This window comes from Rhinatrema bivittatum, chromosome 1, assembly GCF_901001135.1.
Source record: "Rhinatrema bivittatum chromosome 1, aRhiBiv1.1, whole genome shotgun sequence".
NCBI lineage: Eukaryota > Metazoa > Chordata > Amphibia > Gymnophiona > Rhinatrematidae > Rhinatrema > Rhinatrema bivittatum.
In genome coordinates, this window is record NC_042615.1 from 59,336,134 (window position 1) to 59,358,781 (window position 22,648).

General features: G+C 39.3%; 2 protein-coding genes across 9 annotated transcripts in view; one reads left to right on the forward strand and one right to left on the reverse strand.

Moving 5' to 3' along the window:
• Window positions 1–16,667, reverse strand: part of FBXW7 (F-box and WD repeat domain containing 7) — an 808,352-nt gene extending 791,685 nt beyond the window's left edge. For all 5 annotated transcript variants that reach the window (XM_029607316.1, XM_029607232.1, XM_029607399.1 and 2 more), the window contains exons 1-2: window positions 16,529–16,667; window positions 15,649–15,798 (exon numbers count right to left, since the gene is read on the reverse strand). The gene's annotated coding sequence lies outside the window, so the exon portion shown is untranslated. The remainder of the gene's footprint in view (window positions 1–15,648; window positions 15,799–16,528) is intronic.
• Window positions 16,668–16,715: 48 nt separating this feature from the next.
• The window catches only part of ERCC8 (ERCC excision repair 8, CSA ubiquitin ligase complex subunit), a 56,734-nt gene continuing 50,801 nt past the window's right edge, over window positions 16,716–22,648 (forward strand). For 2 of the 4 annotated variants that reach the window (XM_029607911.1, XM_029608003.1), the window contains exons 1-2: window positions 16,722–16,838; window positions 17,055–17,194. The gene's annotated coding sequence lies outside the window, so the exon portion shown is untranslated. Of the gene's footprint in view, window positions 16,839–17,054; window positions 17,195–22,648 lie in introns of all 4 variants that reach the window. The other 2 variants (XM_029607966.1, XM_029608012.1) reach the window with 2 other exon arrangements.

The following is a 22,648-nucleotide window of genomic DNA, read 5'->3' on the forward strand; positions in this document are numbered from 1 at the left end:
ATTTTGGCCCCTGCCGGTACACCAGCTTCCTCTTCAAATTTGCTCCTCTCTTCCTGCAAAAGGCTTCCCAATTAGAACCAAAACAAGAGTTCATACATGTACATAAACTCTCCAGAGCACTGACAGTTTTATTCAACAACTCATGCACAGGAAACCCCAAAAAACAGAAAATTACTCCGGAAACATGTTTCTAAGTAGACACTAGCAAAAACACAAGAGGCAGACTCCAGACAAGCCAACAAGGAACTTAAATCTTTAAAAAAAAAAAAAAAAAAAAAAGATTATTTCCCCATTACACTGATCTATAAAAAGAAATGTTATATACTGTATATAATTTTATCATCTCCCAATACTTTCCTTTGGGACATCAGCAGAGAACCACACACACATTTCTGTGAAATGATAGGTGAAATCTCTTCTTTCATTTTTATGTCATTATGATGAAAGCAAAGGAATGCAGAGCTAGGCTGAAGGAACATGTTTCTCTCCCTCTCCAAAGGGGAAAAAACTTTTTTATTGTGCTTTAACAGAAGGTCAATGGCTATCACGTCTCTTCACCAACACAATAGTGAATTGAAACAAGAACTCATTGCAGTTGGGGCCTACAAAGCTACCAGTATGTCTAAGCCAATAAAGCGATTTGTTCATTAAAGCTACTAATAAAGCAACCTTTTGTTAGTCTATGAAACATCAGAAAACCCACAGAATAGATCTAACGTAAGAGATTTCTGTTGCTGCCATTTCCTCTGAAAAGCTCTCATAAAATCAACTTACTTTCTTAAGTTCCTAATAAAACAGGATTATTCTAAAGACAAAAATATCTGACAGTGAAGCATGAATCCACAAGCTTACTAAGTGCAACCAGCCAATTCTGCCTCAAGAAAGAGAGCCTTAAAAAAATGAAAGCAAGATATTTATAAAGTGCACACACACACACACAGATCATAAAATTCCTCCCTTAAGATGTACCATGCTGAGTCAAACCAAAGTTCAATGAGCCTAGCATCCTGACTCTGACAGCAGCCAATCCAGCTCACTAGGAAGCACTCAGCAGATTCGAAAGACTAGATCCAGTTCCTTGTTCTTCACACCCAGGGATAAACGATGGCTTTCCGAGGCTGCCTGGCCAATAATTTATGGATTTTTCCTCCTGGAAGCTGTCCAAACCCCTTGTAAACTCATTTATGTTAGATGGCTTGACCACATTCTCCAGCAACAAATTCCACAACTTAATTGTATTTTGAATGGAAAAAAAAACAAAAAATCCCTTTCCAATTTGTTCTAAATCTATTGCCTGCTAGTTGAATATTAAGTCCTCTAGTCTTAGTACTACTTAAAAGTGTAAACCACCATTCCCTTGGTCTGACCCAGTATGACATATCTTATGTTTATTTATGCTTTTTATATACATCATTCCAAAAGTATATCACAACGGTTTACATATATAGCATTGAATTACACTGTAAAACTAAGGTAATAGTAGTTTCTAACAGCATTAGTATAAATGGGTAGGTAACAATTATAGAAAAAATAGTAATTACATCAACAATGAATTAGAAATTCCAGGAATTGATTCAAATAGGAGTTGAAATAAATATTCTTATGTTCTTGTTCACCCCACTCAATTTTAAAAACATTTCTCATATTCCCTCTCAACCATCTCTTCTCCAAGTTGAATAGTCCTAACTTTAGCATTTCTTTATAAGGGAGTCAGTACATCCCACTTACCATTTTTTTGTCCTGATCTAAACATTTTCTAAATTTGCTAGATTTTTTTTTATATGGATGACCAAACTTCACACAATACATCTAGCCACAGGGGCATTATGATATTCTCAGTTTATTCTCCATTCTTTTTCAAATAACAAACATTTTATTTGCTTTTTTGACTGCCACCACTCACTAGGCAGTCAAGAACCTTTTCCCCAATATAAAGCCATGTTGTACTACCCACATTTAATTTTATCTGCCATTTAGATGCCCAGATCCCCAGTCTTGCACAGTCCTGCTGCAGTTCCTCCAATCTTACTACCCCGAATATTTTAGGCCATCTACAAATCCAATTACTTTACTTGTTGCTCCCTCTTCCAGATCATTAATGAATAAGTTAAATACTGGTCTCAGAACAGATCCACTATTGACTCTTCTTCACCGAGAGCCCTATCCTTTGTTTCCTATCTATTCCATGACTTTTCTTGTTCTCTAGGGAGGGCTTAAATACCTTCTGTAAAACCAAATAAACTATATCAATTGGATTATCTTTATCCATATGGTTATTTACACCCTCAAACAAGTCTAAAAGGTTAGTAAAGCACAACTTCCATTTGCTGAATCCATGCTGGATCTTCCCCCATTAAGCCAGGTTTATCCATAATTTTGTTTTTAATAGCTTTCAACATTGTAACTGGAACTCCCAGGCTCATTGTCTATAGTTACTTAGGTCACACCTGAAGCCTGTTTTAAAAACTGGTGATAGATTTGCTACCCCCCCAGGTTACAGATTATCAGTAGCAAGTCTGAAATTTCATATTTGAGTTCCTTAAGAACTCTGGAGTGAATATCATCAGGTCCTAGTAATTTACTATGATCTCCTCTGAATGATCGCCTATTATATATGTTGTATTGCACCCTGCTCTGAACTATGGAAGACATATTTTAAAGAAAGAAAGAAAGAATGAAAGAACGAACAGTTCACGCATGTGATTCTCCCCAACATCCTTCTCAGTAAAGGCCAAAGTAAATTTAATCTCCCCCTTCGTGGAGTGCATCAAGTTTATGGGGTCACAAATGTTCCCCAGGCAGTTCTTCCATATCACAGACCTCTCTTCCTCTCATACACACCTCACAAATGCCCCTGGGATTCATCTGCAGGGGGGGGGGGGGAGTTTAAACTCTTAGTCCCTGTACAGTCATGGATATTTATTATTTAACATTTTTATATACCGAAATTCATGTAGCAAAGTTACATATCAATTCGGTTTACATTATAACATTAAACAGGCATGACCGAATGCAGTTTATGAATGCAGATACAGTCATCAAAAGTGACACTCACTCCACTCTTCCTTGACATTGGTCAGTAGTATGCACAAACAGGAGATCTTCCATTTAGGAGGCAGATAGCAATAAATCACTGAATCAGAGTATGATGCTCAAATGAAAAAATGTACTTAAAAGTTTAAAAAGTAAATTCCATGCCAGTATGGCAAAAGTTTAAAAACATCAGGATAATCATAATCAAAAAAGCCAGTATCTCCTTATCCATGGTACATCCCCAAGTTATTCTTCCAACTGAAGAAGTGTCCACTTAAAAAATGCCTTACCCCTGGAGAGAAGGGAATTCTCTTTAGCAACCTGCATAAGATAAGGGCTGTGATGACAAAATATCCCTTGCAGGTTAACTCCAGTAGTGTCTCACCAAAAATCTCTTCAAAACAGCAATAAATTCCCAGGTCTTCACCTCTGCTGTAATCTGCGCACAATGTTGGGGGGAAACCTCTAAGACTCAGCTCTTCAAGATGCCGGGGGTTTGCCCTTCTCTCAGGAACTGACTGAAATGTCTAAAAATTTAACAATCTTCCAAAAAATAAAACCAGTTCATTCTCCTTAAGAATAATCCATCAGGGAAGCAGAAAGACCCCTCTGGATCAATCCTCTTAGGGAGAGACAATGACCCTCATCACTTACTCAGGAGGAAATTTATATCCCTGAGTAACAGCCCATAAAAAAGTGGAGATATCGCAGGGGAGGACCCAAAAATTCACAAAGATGCTGAAAAAAATAGGGCAATTTAAACCAGTAGGTGCTACATCAAGAACTCATTTAGAATTTCTGGTATGGCTTACCCTCCTTAAATGACCCTTTTACCACCTTTCCCCCCTCCCCCAAGCATCTTATAGCCCAAATGATTCCCTTACAGGTTTCTTCTTTGTAATACACTTGAAAAGATTTTATTTATTAGCTTTTGCCTTTTTGACAAGTCTCTCCTCAAATTCTCTACTGTCCAGCTTTATTAATTAAATGTTATACATGTAATTTTCCAGTACTTAAGTGCCTTCCTAATTTCCTCATTAGGAGCCTATTTCCATATAACATGCTTTTTTGACTGTAATGGCCTCTTTTGTAACATCATTTAGCCATGCTTATTCTTCTTTTGAACTTTTTTTAATCTGGGCTTCCAAGATGGTGTTTTTAAATAGTATCCATGCCTCATGCAGACTTAACCTTTGTAACTGCTCTATCTAGTCTTCTTCTCAATAGTTTCCTCATCTTATCATAGTCTCTCTTTTTTAAATAATATGTTATTGTGGTAGTTTTATTTCCCTCCAAAAATGATCTCAAATTTGATTGTATTATTGCCAAGCAGCTCCACCACCAATACCCCTTGCACCACCAAATTCTGCATTCCAGTGAGAATTAGATCTAAAACAATGAAGCAGTTATTTATGGTATCTAGAAACTTAACTTCCCTGATCTGACAAGACATTCATGCAATCAATTTGGGTAATTTAAATCTCCATTATTGCATTTCCATTCTTAGTAGCCTGTCTGATCTCTGAGATTTCTCAAGCCGTTTCACCATCCTGGTTGGGAAGACTGTAGTAAATCTCCACTGCTATGCTACTCCTCATCCTCTTCATCCTTTAAAATTTGATCAACTTCTCTCTTTGTTCAAGAAATAACAGTAAATGGCTAAAATCATTTGTCCAGAAATGTTATTGCAAAAACGTTTAACTGGGATGATGTCCTTTAAAACAAACTGGGCGTGCCTCTACATGCTGTTGTGGAGTAAACTGTGTTGCATTTTATTCACAAAAAATAAAAAGAACTAAACAAATTGGGCCTGATTTTCAAAAGCATTTATATGCTTAAAAATGGGTTTTACATGTGTATATGCACTTTTCCTGTGTAAGTGGGCTTTTGAAAATTGCTATAATATATGCCATAGAATTGTCCATAGGATTTACCTGTGTAAGTGCACTTTACACAGGTAGATGGCTTTTGAAAATTGCTACAAATATTAGTTACATTTACACACAACTCCTTTTGAAAATTACACAATTGTCTACTTTGCAAGAGGATTTTTTTTAAGGTGTAGGGAAAAGCAATCATCCATAGCAAATTATACATAATATACTGACATCATTTATCGTCAGGCCTTAAATTCAGAGATAAATTTACAAGATGTTAAATCTGTTAAAATAATAATCATCTTTCCCCAAAACAGTCAAAAAGCCAGGCCTTATCTATGCTTTAGAAAACTAGCTAATTTAATTCATCTCAAAGTTCCTAGTGGGTTGAACTCCAGATAGTTTTCACTTACATTGCTCAAGTTAACTATTTAGAGGAAACAAAACAAATGAGTCCTTTATAACAATGAAGTCATAAAAATATATATCTTCTAGAAAATGTATATACAAAAAATAAATTCACAGCCAATGCATAGAGAAGATTTTTTTGACACTTTGAAATTTATATTATTTGTAAATGATAAGTGGAAGACAAAGCTTTAATATTATATATGCCATTTTGATGCTGTCAGAGAAAAGTGAAGAATCAAATTCAAATAAATGTAAATGACTGGTAATACTATCAAAAGTGGATCCTGAAAATTGCTTAAGGTCACTATATATTTCAGGCATGCAATCTTCTGTGACCCAATGACAAGTACTTTTACAAATCTAAGATTTCATAAAATGAACCTTTACAGGCACAGCAAATGGCAGCTTTAAAGTATGAAACCACAACTTATTTTGTGCATTAGTTCAAATGTATCAAAAGTACAGACATAATTTTACTTATAAATTAAACAATACTGGTTATTGAGGCATATAGTATAGTGACAGCAGATAAAAAAAACAAATCAGTTTATCCAGTCTGTCCAGTTGAGATACTTATACTTTGGACAAATTAACATATCAATTCATTTATGCAACCTAAAATCATTTCCACCTCCTATCTTTTCTTTTACTACTACCCTCCATATCCATCAAGAACATGACCAAAATGTGCTACAAAATGCTGTCCTCTACCACCTCCACTGGTAGGCCATTTCAGATTTCTCATTTTCAACTTTGATTTTTACAAGAACCAGGCCCTTTCCACAGTTAACTATGATCCCTCCATGCAGGTTACTCAGCCTGATGTAGTCATACCATTGCTGTTTAAGACTGCCATCACTGCTCTGTGAAGTGCTTCTTCACCATTATCTTTCACTAGGGATTGTCTCTTTTTACGGCATGTTTTTTTGAATTTCATTATTTTTAAATCTCCACCACCTCATTTGGGGATGATTCTATGCATCCACCACTCTTTCCATGAAGAAAAAATTTCAAAATGTTACTCTTGTGACGTCACCCCTTTAAAGCCTCATAATATAACCTCTTGTTATGGAGCAGAAATGGGCAATGCCGGTCCTCATGAGCCACCAACATTTCAGGTTCTCAGGATATCCCTAATGAATATGCATAAGGCATATTGGAATACAATTGAGGCAGTGTGCATGAAAATCTCTTTTATGCACATTCAATAGGGATATCCTGAAAATTTTATGGTTGGTGGCCCTCAAAGACCAGAACTGCCACCCCATTATAGAGCATTCTTTCCTCTGAAAAAGGTTTGCTTCTTTTGCCTGGTTTTTGCTTTCGAGATATTTAAATATTATTATATCACCACTGTCACTTCTTGCCTTTAGGGTATACCTATTTAGATCACCAAGTCTCTTGTCATGTGGCATTGATTACATAAAAAAAATATAGTGACCTATGATTAAATAGAAGATGGAGTATTAAAGCGTAAAAAAGGCTATACGATGACACCTATTAGGATGGTCAATTTAGTTTAAAGGATATATGTATTTTAGAGGTTCATGGTAAATGAAATAGTTTTGGACACTATTGGTACACTTCAGTGTATGATGTTGATTACATAAGAACATAAGATATGCTATACTGGGTCCATCAAGCCAAGCATCCTGTTTACAACAGTGGCCAATCCAAGTCACAAGTACCTGGAACCCAAACATTAGATAGATCACAAGCTACTACTGCTTATTAATTACAGTCATAGCAGTTTACGGATTTATTCTCTAGGAACTTATCCAAAACTTTTTTAAACCCAGTTACACTAACTGCTGTAACCACATCCTCTGGCAACGAATTCCAGAGCTTAACTATGCACCGAGTGAAAAAGAATTTTCTTCGATTTGTTTTAAATGAGCTACTTGCTAACGTCATGGAGTGCCCCCTGGTCATAAGAACATAAAAACATACCATACTGGGTCAGACCAAGGGTCCATCAAGCTCAGTGGCCAATCCAGGCCATAAGAATCTGGCAAGTACCCAAAAACCAAGTCTATTCCATGCTACTGTTAATAGTAATAGCATTGGCTATTTTCTAAGTCAACTTAATTAATAGCAGGTAATGGACTTCTCCTCCAAGAACTTACCAATCCTTTTTTAAACACAGCTACACTAACTGCACTAACTGGTCCTATTATCTGAGAGAGTAAATAACTGATTTACATTAACTTGTTAAAGTTCTTTCATGATTTTGTAGACCTCCATCATATCCGCCCCCCCCCGTCAGTCATCTCTTCTCCAAACTGAACAGCCCTAACTTCTTTAGCCTTTCCTCATAGGGCTGCCGTTCCATGCCCCTTATTTTGGTTGCCCTTCTCTGCAGTTTCTCCAGTGCAGCAATCTCTTTTTTGAGATGTAGTGACCAGAACTGCACACAGTATTCAAGGTGCTGTCTTCACAATGGAGCGATACAGAGGTATTATGCATCCTCTGTTTTAGTTTTCCATTCCCTTCTTAATAATCCCTAGCATTCTGTTTGCTTTTTTGATCGCCACAGCACACTGAGTCAACGATTTCAATGTATTATCCACTATGACACCTAGATCTCTTTCCTGGGTGGCAGCTCCTAAGAAAGAACCTAACATTGTGTAACTACAGCAAGGGTTATTTTTCCCTATTTGCATCACTTTGCATTTGTCCACGTTAAATTTCATCTGCCATTTGGAAGCCCAATCTTCCAGTCTCACAAGATCCTCCTGCAATTCGTCACAATCCGCTTGAGATTTAAATACTCTGCATCATTTTGTGTCATCCGCAAATTTGATCACCTCACTCATTGTACCCCTTTCCAGATCATTTATAAATATATTAAAGAGCACCGGTCCAAGTAAAGATCCCTGAGGTACCTTTTCCCACTGTGAAAAAAATGACCATTTAATCCTGTTTCCTGTCTTTTAACCAACTTGCAGCCACAAAAGAACATCACATCCTATCCCATGCCTTTTCAGTTTTCTTAGAAGCCTCTCATGCGGGACTGCATCATTTTGGTATCCTTCCTCTGAGCCACTTGCAGCCTGTGGAAGAACAGCCTCTAGAACTGTACACAGCATTCTAATTGTGGTCCCATCAACTGCCTGTACAGAAGCATTACCACCATTTTTCTGCTGGTTATGCTTCTTCCTATGCACTCTACATCCCTCAGGCTCTGGCTACCACCTTAGCTTATTTATTTCTTCCATTTATCAATCATACCACAGAGCCAATGTATATATTAAACATCACACAGTTAATATACAAAACATTCACAGTTTCCTTATCAATTCTTTTTCTGCTACCTTTACATCAGACACCATCAACCCAAGATATCTCTCCAGGTCAGTCCACCTCATTCCCTACAGTGTATTTCTCCCTTGGATTTATGCATTTGTTTGCATTATATCTTAACTGTCAAGCTTTAAGCTGCTCCTCATTTTGTCTACTCCCTCAGAAGCATTCACTCTTGTGCATATCAGTGGCATCCGCAAAAAGACAAAATGTTTTCTATAAATCCCTCCACAAGATCACTCAAAGATTTTGAACAGAACTGATCACAGGACAGATACCTGAGTTACTCCACTAATCACCTCACTACTATTTTTGCTATATTGAACCCGTTTCTAATCCAGTCTACCACCTTAGTATCCACTCCCAGGCTGCTTATTTATGAGCCTCTTATTTAAGACAGTATCAAAAAGGTTTTGCTGAAATCCTGGTAAATCACATCCAGCACATGCCCTGATCTAATTTTCTAGTCACCAATCAAAGAAATCTATCAGATTCTCTACTAGTAAATCCATGCTGCTTCGGATCCTGCAACCTATTGTATTTTAGATACTTCATTATTTTTACATTAACCAACCATCGAGGTAAGGTTAACTGGCCTGTAGTTTCCAATCTCTTCCCTGTTACCACTATGATAAAAAGAGAGATATCTGCTCATTCCAGACTGGTGGAACCATTCCCATCCCCATAGATCTCTAGTGAATGTGACCTTCAGCAGACCCAGAAGAATCTTTCTGAGGTACCTTAATATCCAAGAATGATCCCATCCAGCCCCATGGATTTGTTCACAACTTCTTCTGTAAATAAAAAGTTAACTATCCCACTCACATATGTACCCCTAACAAGCAGCAGTCTCTCTCCATTCCTTTCTTCAGTGAATACCACAACAGACATATTTGTTTAGCACTTCTGCATTTTCTTTGTCCCTTCACAATTTTCTCCTCCTCTTTTCTCATTCTAACAGTTGCATCTCTGGCCTTCCTCCTTTCATTGACATACCTGAAAATAGTCGTCACTTCGCTTTACCTCTATAGCTAACCTTTTATTCCCCACTTTGTTCAACTTTACCAGATATCCTTTCCTGTGTTCTTTTTGAATACTAATCTTTTTACGCTTAATTTTTCAGCCACTTCTTTGGAAAACCATAGTGGTTTCTTTTCTCATAGACACAAAATGAGAGAAAACCCTTTAGTACAGCTGGCCCATTGTAAGGGAAGCTTCAACTCAAGAGGCAATATATTTTAGGCTTCAGCTGTGCTACTGTATCCTTGGCAGTCACTGCTCCAATATTCACAGCCAACATTTCCACTGCTATCCTCACTAGTAGTCCATAATTACAATCTGTAAACACACCTGCAGCTAAATAAAATCTGTCAACTTTTCTCTAGACAGTCAATATTAGAAATGGAGGATCTGCATATGGTATTGAAGAACACAAAAAAATAAGTGGAATGAAACCGGAGTCTCATATACATATATAAATTTAGCACTATAAAAGGGAATCTTCTCATTACATAACATGAAGTGCAATGCTAAAATTTTATCCTGCTTAATCTTTAAGTGAGTTCAGGGCTTTGCTTACTCAAGTTTATTGCTCTGCACTACTGTGCTGGGTGGTTGAGAGATATGGGTTTGAATCCTCCCAACAGACAGGGCCAGTCAGGCCTGGGCACATCTCAGAGGCAGCATGCATATACCTGGGGGGGGGGGCCAAAAAAAAAAAGCAGCTACCACTATAGTAATGACCTTTACCAACCAAATAATGGGACCAAGGGTGCACTTCAGAAGATACACCCCTCCAGCCCTGGGGTTGGCAAAAGGTGACCTTCACTGCCTGGTTATTCTGTCTGACACGGTGCTAAAAAGGAGAAAAAAAAATTAAAATGTATTTATGGCAAAAAGCATGAAGTACAAACCAAGGAACAAGTGTTTTAGATTGAGCAAAATAAAGACTCTGAGGATGTTTAACTTATTCTGGAAAACTGAAGATGTACAATGAGATGAGAGCCATGGAAGACATGATAATACATTTTGAGCCTCTACAACTGTAAGACACAATGTATAGAGTTCAAGCTGGGTTTTATTTATTCTGGTAATATATTATTGGCAATCCATCTTACAGATCACAGATTTAAACATAAGAACAGAACCTTTAAACTTCAAGGGAGGTTTGTACCACAAAAGTTTAAAGCTCAAAGCAGTTGCATGCAAGTTCAGTCAGCATTACTCCTGTCAGGTTCAATCCAGAAAATTAATCCAACACAGACAACTTGCTACTCCAAGAGCTGACGGCTCTCTCACTGGGTCCTTCCACATAAAACTTAAGAGCCACAAATTGCTGGGAACAAAGAATTGTTCTCAATGTCCCTTTTATGAGCCCCATGGACCAATCCATTTTCTCAGGAGGTGAGGTTGCAGGTTGGCTTCAGGCTGCATTCAAGCCCTTCTAGCTCATAAAGCAAGCCTCAGGCAGTTCAAGGCGAGATAAAACATTTTTGCCTTTATACTTTTCAAAATAGTGATTATTTTTACCACATAATTCTCATAAGTAACTATAATGGAGCATAACAGAATAAAATCAAAGCTGCTCAAAGACTGAATAAAATCTAAATGGAACAAATCCATCCTGAACAAGGCAGCAAGGGGGTAACCTGCATGGAGTGGCAGTTACAATCCTGAACACCTTACTGGGCAGACTGAATGGACCACTTTGGTCTTTATCTGCAATCATTTACTATCTTACTATACAGAGAGTGGAATGCAAAGCATATAGACATAGCAGAAGGGACCAGCTGTTTCTACAGTTACATTTTAGTTTTCTATATCATTTCTGGGGGAAGGGGGAGGGGTGTTAATCACAATTCCAGTGTAGGATTTTTGTTTCCACTGTTGATATTTTCCAAACTGAATTTAGACTATATAAAAAGCAATATCCTTTCATATTGCAGACAATGATCAGATTATAGTGTGCATAAACATTACATCTTACAATTAAAAAAGCCACAAGAAAGACAAGTTACACCCAAAAGATTTCAACTGTACAGTTCCCAGCCTGCCAAACAGCATTAGCACCAAGAAAGACCTGGAACCTGAGGCTTCAGACCCATGTGCATGCTCTTCACCGCAGCAGTTTCTAAGAAGTCAAGGTGCCTGTGCTACTACATAGTCTGCACCACCATCAGCCACAAAAGACAGGCTGTCTTAGCTTCATGTCTGCCTGTGTTTATGAAAGGACTCCAAAACAAATAAAACATGTCGCTGGTTAAATCATAACTCACAGTACGGTGGGCAGGGCATATGGAAGGATGGCAATGGCTCTAGGTATCATAATCCTGTCATACAGGAACACTGAATGTAAACAAAGTACACAATGTAAACCTGGCAGATATACATGCAATAAAAATTGCACTTCTTCAGATAATGTCCATAGATCTTCCTATTTAGTCACTTTCACTACCTTGAATCTAAGTAAATCAAGGTGCTGCTGTGCCAATCATCAACCCATCACTATGCAAACATGACACTGCATAAAACAGCTGAGGAGTTGACTTTTTTTTTGTTTGAGTATGCACATCTTATTCCAAAAGTGTAAAAATATAAATGCAACACAAGAAAAAAAAGGTGACTAAGAGAAAATAGAACTAAGAATCTAGCAGGTTGATATTAATATACAAACATGAAAGGAAGCAAGATCATAAATATAGTTGCATATTATCAACATTTAACACATCAACTAAACTTATATTTTTCACTTGCAATGGCAAGGCCAGAAAAACAAAGGGAAAATATTTTAAAAGACAGCTTGTAAGGGAGTCAGTTGGACCAATAGATGATCGAGGAGTAAAACGGGCACTTAGGGAAGATGAGACCACAGCAGAAAGACTAAATATTTTTTGCTTTGATGTTTATGGAGGAGGATGTTGGGGAGATACCCATGCCAGAAACAGCATTTAATGGCGATGATTTGGTGGAACTGAAAAATCACAGTGAACCTGGAAGACATATTAGGGCAAACACAAAACGAAAGAGCAGCAAATCACTTGAACCAGATAATATAATCTGCAGAGGAGTGAAATACCTCAAAATGATAGGTTACATATTTCTAGTAACCTATCATTAAAATAGTCTATTGTACCTGAAGATTGGTCAATGTAATGCCAATCTTTAAAAAGAGGCTCCAGTGGTGATGCAGGAAACTATAGACCAGTGAGCCAGACGTCCATGCCAGGAAAAAAAATCATAGAAACTATTCTAAAGAACAAAATTACAGAAAATAAAAACAGGCCTAATGCACACCTTGCCACGGGGTTGGAGGCACATTTTGGACTTGCTACAACAACGGGATTAGAGTATCCAAAATGCATGTCCAAACCAGTGCGTAGATAACAGCGCTCATCAAATGTAAATGCTATATAGAAACACAGAAACATAATAATGACGGCAGAAAATGACCAAATAATCCACCCACTCTGCCCAGCAAGCTTATGCTAGTATCTGCTGCACTGTGCAGGTTATCCTCATGCTTATCAGTTTCTTAGACTGTAAAAGTCAAGGCCCTCGGGATCCAATTTTCCCTAACCCTTGCCATGAAAGCAGAGAGCAATGATGGAGCCACATCAAAAGTATAAGGCTTAATGATTAAGACACATTAGCAAGTTACCCCCATATTTATTTATTCCCCAAACCGTAAAAGTCAGGTCCCTTATTGGTTGCTGTCTGAATCAAATTCCCTTTTTCCCACGGCCATTGAAGCAGAGAGCAATGATGGAGTTGCATTAAGCCTTGATAGTGTTATTTGTTAAGAGTCGCAAACCGCCACACCAGTCAAGTTACCCCCATGCACTCTTTTCTTAAATTCTTGACTCCGTTTTTTTTTTTTTTGTTTTGTTTTTTTTTAACTATTAGCCTGAAAGTGCAAACTTGTTTAAACTAAAAAACCAAGACAAGACCTAGAATAAATAACATTAACACAAAATCACACAGGTTTCCACACAAACAACTAGGCCAACCATTTATTTTATCCAGACTCTCAACCCTGCCATTTGTATCGTCCCGAGCACACAAATTCTGTTACAGTATTTATTTTCACCTTTGCTGGCAGTTAATTCCAGGCCTACACTATCCTCTCAGTAAGGAAGTATTTCCTCTGAGCCTTCATCCCAGCAACTTCAGAACATGTCCCCAACTATTTATCTACAGAAAATTGCACTCTCCTGCACTTTATTGAAGCCTTCCTAAATATTTAAATGGCTCTATCATATCCCTCCCTCCTTTTCCTTTCTTTCCTCTAGCAAGTACATTTTGAGTGTCTGTAAAGGGTTTGTGTTGCAGGCCCTGTATTATCTGAACTTCTTCCATTTTCTGGCCATGGCTCTCTGTTCTCACTGGCTACGTTGACAGCCCACACAAAAATAGCAACATATAGAACTGTTGGTCACAGAGAACACCAGAGCAATCTTCCCCAAATAATAACCTATAAGGAAAAAGAAATCACTACAGAGCCAACAATTCCTTGAATCTGATGAGTCTCATCACTGTGCTTTCAGCAACTTGTAAATAAACAGAAGGCAAGAGCAGGAAGCAAAGGCCATTACTGAAAAAGCGAAATTCTTCACGGTATCAACTAACTTGCCTGTTCCTTGAGCCTACTACTGTTTATTTTGGTCTTACTTCTAAACCTTCTTTCTTTTTCTGTCAAAATATATTTTATATCCTAAAGGGTGGATTTTCAGAAGGCCATGCGTAAAATCCGCCCTTTACGCACGTGGCCGAAACTAGCGCACGCCAAGCCTATTTTCAAAAAGGCCTGGCCAAACGCATAAAAGTCACCACGCATAAGTGCGGGCCTTTCTGAAGGGGGCAGGCCGGAGGGTGGTTTCTGGGCGGGGCGGTCCGGGGCTAAAAGTGCACAGTACAGCGGCCATTTCCTGCTGTGCCGGCACGCGCAACTTGCTCCTGCTCCTTTGCAGGAGCAAAAGGTTAGTTAAAAAAATTAGAGGTAGTTAGGATAGGGAAAGGGAGGTTAGGGTAGGGGGTTGGGAAGTTCCCTCCCAGTCCACTCCTTAATTGGAGTGGACTGGGAGGGAACTGGGGAAGGCCCGATGCGTTGCCACACGTATTTGGAAATGTATAACCCCCCTTGTGTGAGCATGTTATAAAATTGCGCGTCCATGTGTGCACGCCGGTTAGAGTGTGCACCTGGACGCAAGCTCGTACATTTCAAAAATCTACCCCTAAATGTTACACTTTTTCAGAACAAAGTAAAGAGTCACCTCCTGTTTCCCCCCACATCTTTCTTCAGACGTTTTATGCTCTTTTATGTTTTAGATGTATCAAAGTACACCAAGCCTTACAAGTACCGCAATTTGATGCTCAAGAGCAATGAAAACCTTATTTCATTTACATTTCTGTTTTGTTGTCTTCTCATCAGAAAAAAAAAAAAAAATCAAAATGTTTGCATCCATCCAAACTCTTAGATGGTAAAATACGTAAGGATCCAATCCCTATTCCTTTTCCTTCTACCTTACTTTGGTGGGAAAATTAAATAGCACTAAACTGAAAAATGAATTATTTTACCTATGTGCAAGACCTGTGACTCTGTGTCCCCTCTCCTAGCAGTCACTGAATGCTTTGTAAACTACTTCCCAATACATCACAGGATTTCCTGCACTGCTCTCACTGACAGCATCTTATTACAAGCCCTACCTAGCCTGTTTCAACAAACCAAACTTTGCATGCAATCTGAAACATCCTGTCAGCCCCCAGCTGAGGTTAACCTGGTTCAGCAGGCAATACCACAATGAGGGACTTTCACATTGTTTATCTTCATCCCCTGCAAACCTGTACACATGGAGATGGAGAGACTGCCAGTAGATCTCCAGGAAACTAAGTAGCAAAGGTGCTTCAAGTTCTGAGCATGTGCCAGGGATCTCACAAAAACAATAGAAAAAAAAAAAAGGGATACCTTTCAGTATTTGCATGGTATCATGCAGCTACTTAAAAGATGAATAGGGTCGCTAACACTTACCTGGCTCCTGCCAGGGAGGTTTCTTTTGCCCCTGAGCAGCAGACTAGGACAAAGACCCAGCAATCTCTTCTCCAGGTTTCCACCCTTTGTATTTTCTTGTCCAGGCAGACAGTTTCTCAATCTTTCTTCTTGATTTCATATAACACAAGTCTAATAGTGTCAGGATATAAAAAAAAAAAAAAAGATGATTATAATCACTTTATGCTCTCTTGTCATCTTCACATACAAACAATATACTAGCAGATAAGGAAACAGCAAGGCCATTTAGTCCATTTCTAATGCAATTATTCCACAGAATTTGACTGATCTCAAGCTTTTTACTTTCACAACTGAAATATTTTTATTATTTTTTATTTCTCTGCGCCTAATTTCAGGACTTCCCCAGAAAGAATAATGAAAAGAGAAAGGGGGAGGTTGAGACCAAGTGAAGATGCAGGGTATACAGAAGGGGAGCGTCTCCAAGGAACCATTACTCACCATGACTTATTAATGCAAGAACTTGCAGGGACCCTATGAAACTATCAAGTAGCAGACGTCCAACAGATCAAAGAACATACATCCTCACACCACAAACTGTGGGGCTCATTCTCTCAAGACTTGGTGGAAGAAAACCGCATAACGAGATTCAAAAAACGGTTCGGCTAATATCTGGAAGACGAGCTCGATCTCAGGCTAGTTAACATTAAGAGTTGAGTCAGGGATGTCAACCCGGACGCATGGAAGGGAGTGAAAGAAAACTTCCTCGCAGCACCTGCGCCAGGAGCTGCCACACGCCCCTCTGGCTCCAGTCATGTCCTCGGGCTCAGGGACTGGAAGTTTTATGGCTTGCGGATTTCGTAAAGCTTCTTACTTTTTCCACCCACCCCGAACTTTTTCTTACCCAGAGTATTCCCCACTCCGGCCACCGCCCCCTTCTTCTCGCCAGGGAGGAGGGGAGCGGAGCAGGGGGGAGTGGAGGATCAGCAGCGAGGCGAAGCGAAACCCGGCGGCTACCGCCCCAGGCCGGCGGCATCTGCGGCCAGGGGACGGGCTCTAGAGAAGGTGCTGCCAGACATGAGGGCTTCCCCCATCCGCCCACCGCCGGTGGGGGCGGAGAAGGGTGAAGAGAAGTACCGCGGCACACGCTCCGGGACGAACTCCGACGACGTCTGGGACTTTCCTTGCCGAGGGCGTTGGGGGGGTAGTAGCCGGTGAGTTGTGGTGGGGTTGGCGGGGGAGGGGGGGGAAGAAGAATGAGGTGGTGAGCGCGCGCGCAGAGCTCTCGCTTCTCCACTTGGACCGTCTCGTGCTGTGCGCCGGTGGCAGCACGCGCTCCTTCCACCTCACTGCCGCACACTGTATACACACTGCCAGCGAGGAGAAGGGCTGTTGGTGGGAATTTTTTTCCCTTTTTTTTTTTTTTAAAGGCATGGCGCGCGGAGATGATGCCAGTCGCCCGGCAACCACTTCTGTCGCCTTTCTTCGTCGCTTGCTGATGACGTTTAGTGTGTTCGCTTCCGCTGTGTTATTAGGCTTGAAGTGTGGGCACGCGGCAGGGGATGTGCAGGTAAGAGGGAAGTAAAGTATCCCCATCACAATTGTTTGCCTTTATTTGTTTAAACTGGAGCCCTTGAAGTTCTACTCTGTAAAGGGGAATTACGCTTCGACTTACACTATTATCTCTTTTTGTTGTGCCACACCAGTAGGTATTTGTCCCTCTCCTTTCAGGAAAGAGCTAAAAGATAATGTTTTAACATGAACAAAAACAGATGGTAAAGTGCATACAAATAAAAAGAAGCAAAGTCGTATATAGTGGTAAAATGAAATGCGGAAGTACAGCCTAAAATCCAAAGAGAACTGAGAACATTATTCTGTGCCCACTGATCAGTATTTATTTATTTATTTATTTAAGCTCTTATATACCGTAGTCCAGACTGGCCATCACAACGGTTTCCATGAAGAAAACATAAATAACAATAAATTAAATAAAAGCAAAAGTAGCGATACTGGGTAACTTTCAAAATGATTTACATGCATAAAGCTGGGTTTTACATGTGTAAATGCATTTTACCCATTAAGTGAGCTTTTGAAAATAGCTACAATAAATGCCATTGAATTGTTCATAGATTATACACATGTAAGTGCACTTTACATGTCTATGTTGCTTTTGGAAATTGCTATAATAGTATGTTACATATACACATGTAATTCCTCTTTAAAATTAACTCCTGTGTGAGTATGTAATAGCCACATAAGGATACAAACTAAGACACATTCCCCACCCAAATACTAATATCCTAGGCTTACACTCGGGACCATTTTAAGCCTCTATGAGGCACTGGGCAAACCTCACTAGGATGGGCCCCTCCCCACTCCTTCCATACAAAATATTTTGCTCCATGGACTCAGCTGATCCTTAAGACCTAAAGAAGATAATGACATGTTAATTATCTTATTTTACCTTTTTTATTTTATCCATTCTGTCTTCATGGTTTGTTTGTTTTTTTTGGATCAAGCTGGACCCTTCTAAGGCTTTGGGCCCTGGGCAAGTGCCCTATTTGCACTATGGATAAAACTGCCCTGCTTGCACATATTTTAGACTGATAATTATTATTGTACTTAATATACTTCCTAAATTCTTCACTAAGCAGTAAAATCAAAACTCATATTTGACCTGGTGGAATCCACATGTATGGGGGACTCCAAGAATGGCAGCATCAATTTTAGCCCTTGGCTGTTTAGTACAGTGTGACTTTATCTGAGGCTCAGGGTCTACATTTGTAGGGTTCTCTAAATTTACAAGTGCTATAAAAGAGCTAGAAATTAAATTCTAATATTTTATGTATAGTTACTTTGAAAAATGTCCATACTGTATGATTTCCAGATTATATCTTTGTAGTTTCCTAACTATTTAGCTACCCTCTTGTTTTGATACTGTACTGTGGGAATGGATTATAATCCTGTGGAGCAGTATAGGCCTGCAAGGCAATTAGGCTAAAATGTTGTTTTAAAGTGTGTCTCATATTTGGAACCTTCTTTGATTTTCAAAGAAAATCAAGTGGAACAGATGCAAAGGAGAAAGGAAGTTAGGTAACAAAAAATGGGTGCAGAACTGGAGACTTTGAGACTTATTTTAAGAATTGAAAAACATATGCCTGTCTTTCCAGAAGGTAAGAAGGACTTGCATAGAGCAGCAGTATTGCTGCATCAAGCTCCCAAGGTGAGGTAGAAAGATCAACCACAATAGGGCTTTGTTATACTTTTGGATATAATTGGTGGGAGACAGTAGCTTGGCTTTACTATGCACCCTAATGAATAGCTAGATCATCTACTTAGCATATAGAGTGGTAGTAAGAGTAAGGAAGGATAATTACCAAAGTTAGTGTCAGTAGAGTCAACTGGTCAGACTGGATGGGTCAAATAGTCTTTACCTACCAATATCTACTGTGTTACTGTTTCATTTTGGGGGGGGGGGTTACAGGGTGTGACCAAAAAAGGCCTTTTCAGTCCTTGCCATTGTCAGTTTTAGAACATAAGATATGCCATGTTGGGTCATACCAAGGTGCATTGAGCCCAGTATCCTTTCTCCAACAGTGGCCAGGCCAGGTCATGAGTTCCCAGCAAATCCCAAAAAGCAGATGCTTCATATTATTCACTCTCAGGGATAGTAATGGCTTTCCCTAGTCTAGCTGGCTAATAATGTTATATGGACATTTTATCCAGAAACTTGTCTAAACCTCTTTTAAGTCTCACTATGCTAGTACCTTGACCAGATCTTCTGGCAACAGATTCCACAGCTTGATTGTGAGTTGAGTGAAAAAGTGTTTTCTACAGTTTATTTTAAATCTGCTAATTGTTAGTGTCATGGAGTGTCCCATTGTTTTAATATTATTTGAAAGGGTAAATAACCATCCTTTATTTACCTGTTCCACCTATGATTTTATAAAATTCTAGCATGTCCCCCCTCAGCTGTTTCTTTTCCAAGCTGAAGAACCCCAATTTGCATAGCCTCACATCAAAGGGAACCATTCCATCCCCTTTATCATTTTATTGCTTTTGTCTGCACCTTTTCTAGTTCCACTGTGTTTTATTTTGAAATGGGATAACCAGAATTGCACACAATGTTGAAGGTGTGGTCACACCATTTATTGATACAGAGGCAATACAATATTCTCTGTTTGATTCTCCATTCCTATCATTTTGTTGGCTTTTTTTGACTTCTGCCACACACTGAGCTGAAGATTTCACTGTATTGTCTACAAGGATGCCAAGGTTCTTTTCCTGGGTGGTGTCTCCTAATACAGAGCTCAGCATGGTGTATCTGTGATTGGGATTATTTTTCCCTATGTCCATTGCTTTGCATTTTTCCACATTAAATTTCATCTGCCGTTCATTTGCTCTGTTACCTTGTCTTGCAAGGTCCTTCTTCAGTTCACAATCCAGTGCTGTTGAATAATTTTGTCATCTGCAGATTTGCTCATCTCATGGTTGCTCACTTTTCCAAATCATTTATCAATATGTTAAACAGTTCAGGTCCCAGTACAGAACCCTGGGGAACCTTTTATCTTTTTGGAAAACAGACCATTTAGTTCTGCTGTCGATTTCCTGGCTTTTAAACCAGTAATTAAGCCACAATAGGACACTACCTCCTATCCCATGATTTTTTATTTTTCTGAGGCACCTTTCATGTGGTACTTTGTCAAATGCCTTCTGAAAATCCAAATAAACTACATCAATGGGCTAGCCTTTATCTACATGTTTATTTACCCCTTCAAAAAATTTAGTTTTTAAAAATATCTTCTACTTTTTTGCCTGGCACTGACATCAAGCTCACCAGTCCTTATTTTCTTAGATTACCCCTGGAGCCCTTTTTAAAAATTGGTGTTACATTGACCACCCTACTGTCTACAAGAACTATTGCAGTTTTAAATGATAGGTTGCTGATTACTGCAATTTCATTTTTGAGTTGTGGTCCTAGATTTATAGCAACATTTTGCCCTTAGAATATGGATATTGTATGTCTTTGTATTTAATGGTACCAAGGCCTGGTATACCTTTAAATTATCAATGGGCTCACTGTAATCCATCACACTAATCCCTGGGCCCAGTAATATTGTGATGTAGTAGAGACTTCACACAGGCAGAAGCAGCCTGAAGACAATGGACAATTAGATACTCCAGAAGGTAGAGGAGCTCTAAAGGGTGGTCCAGGGGTACACTGTTTCAAAGCAGAAAAGAAAAAGTAAACAAGAGTTGGTTAGGGGATTGTAAAGCCTAAAGGAATAGGAAACACGAGGCTACTGGAAAATGTACTTTTGAGATTCTTGGCAAATAATTATTTAGAATTAAGGTAACAGCCATGTACAGATGTGTTACCAATTGAGAGCCATAGTTGAGAATAATTACAGAGCTACTGCACACATTCAGCATCTCTCTTAAACCAGAGAGAAAATTGCCTTTCTGCCAACTATAGAAGAGTCAGACCCAGAGGCAGAGATACCCAGAGTCTGCAGTTAGAGATTTTGAACTGCAGTAACAAACAGTTGGGAAGTCTGTTTTATATGGTCCTAGCAAATTGGGCTACCTGCTGCTGCTTACCCAAAATATTTTAATGTTGAAATCCTGGAGTCTCAGGAAAGGAACTGAAAGTTACAAATGTGAAGTGAACACTGCTGTCTGAAATAAAGTTGTTTTGCTGCAAGTGGCCTGCTCCGAGCAGCGTATTTCAAAGAACTGTCAGCAGGTTCAGCAGCACCTAGGCAGCAATCTGTGACAAACACGCATGCACCAACAAATACAATTGTCCCCCAGCCCTCAGTAGGTATTTGCTGCAATACTTAACGTTCCTTAACCCATTGGGGTGAGCAGCCATGAGATGTGCCCTTGGCCTTCTGAGGATGACAAGAGAGTATTGAAGCACAACACTGGTTCAATTGGGATGAGCACAAAAAATGTTCCTTCTATCTCTGGGGTATGGTGATGGGACTGGGAACTCAAGGGTTAATGTTGAAACAACACAGAACTTAGATTTACATGTAATCCACAGGCTTACAGGTGGTGCAGGTGGATTAACTATTTTTAAGGTAGTAGTGAATGTCACTATAGTGAATTGACAGCTCAGAAGTCAGCCTGGAGCCTTGTACCCAAAGTCTATCTCCCTGTGTGTGACTGTGAAAAGTTCTTACTCTCCCAACAGCTACTGGATAGCTTTCTTTTCTTCACTCCAGGAGACTTTATCCCAACTCTCCTGTCCAGAACTGCAGCAATCAAAAAGCAGCTTTCAGCAAATGCAGCAATACCCTGCAATTCCTTGTGCAGTTCATCCTAAGCTGTCTGTCTTTTGCTGCCAAGCCTAAGCAGGATACTCGCTGAAAATCCTTGCAGGGAACAACAGACCTATTGAAGCTGAGTCAGAATTAGCACATCTGCTGTTTACCCTCTCCCTAACTGTTCTCTTTCTAAAAGCTGGGGCTGACTTGAAAAATCCTCCTCCTCTGCTCAGTGGCTCTTAGAGTCATGTGTTCTGAAGCATAGTGCATGTTGCACTGACAACTGAAAAAGCCATGGTGTGGTTGTCTGCAGGAGGTCTTGGGAGCATTACATTACTAGGGACTCTGTTGTTTCTTTTTGACAGGCACAAGAGCAAGGTAAGAGAGCACTGCATAAAGTTATTTGTAGGGACCTTTTTCCATTTTTATTTTTTCCTGAGAATGTATCAGTGTTAGAACAAACAAAAACAGCAGATTAATTAATGGAAAAAGTCTCCCACTGAATTTCTGCCATAAGGACTCAACAGTGCATTTTGTTTCCTGCAGGACTTTTGTCCTGCTTGACTTTACATATAGTGCCAACCCTCCTCCAGTTTGATCTGCCCTATCGTGTTAATATAATTTATACCCTGATATTTGTGTTCCATCTTATCTCTGAAATGCCTCTTAAGTCTGTATTCTCATATAATGCCACACATTCTAACTCGCCAATCATTTTTTAGACTTCTCGCATTTGAATAAAGACATTTTAA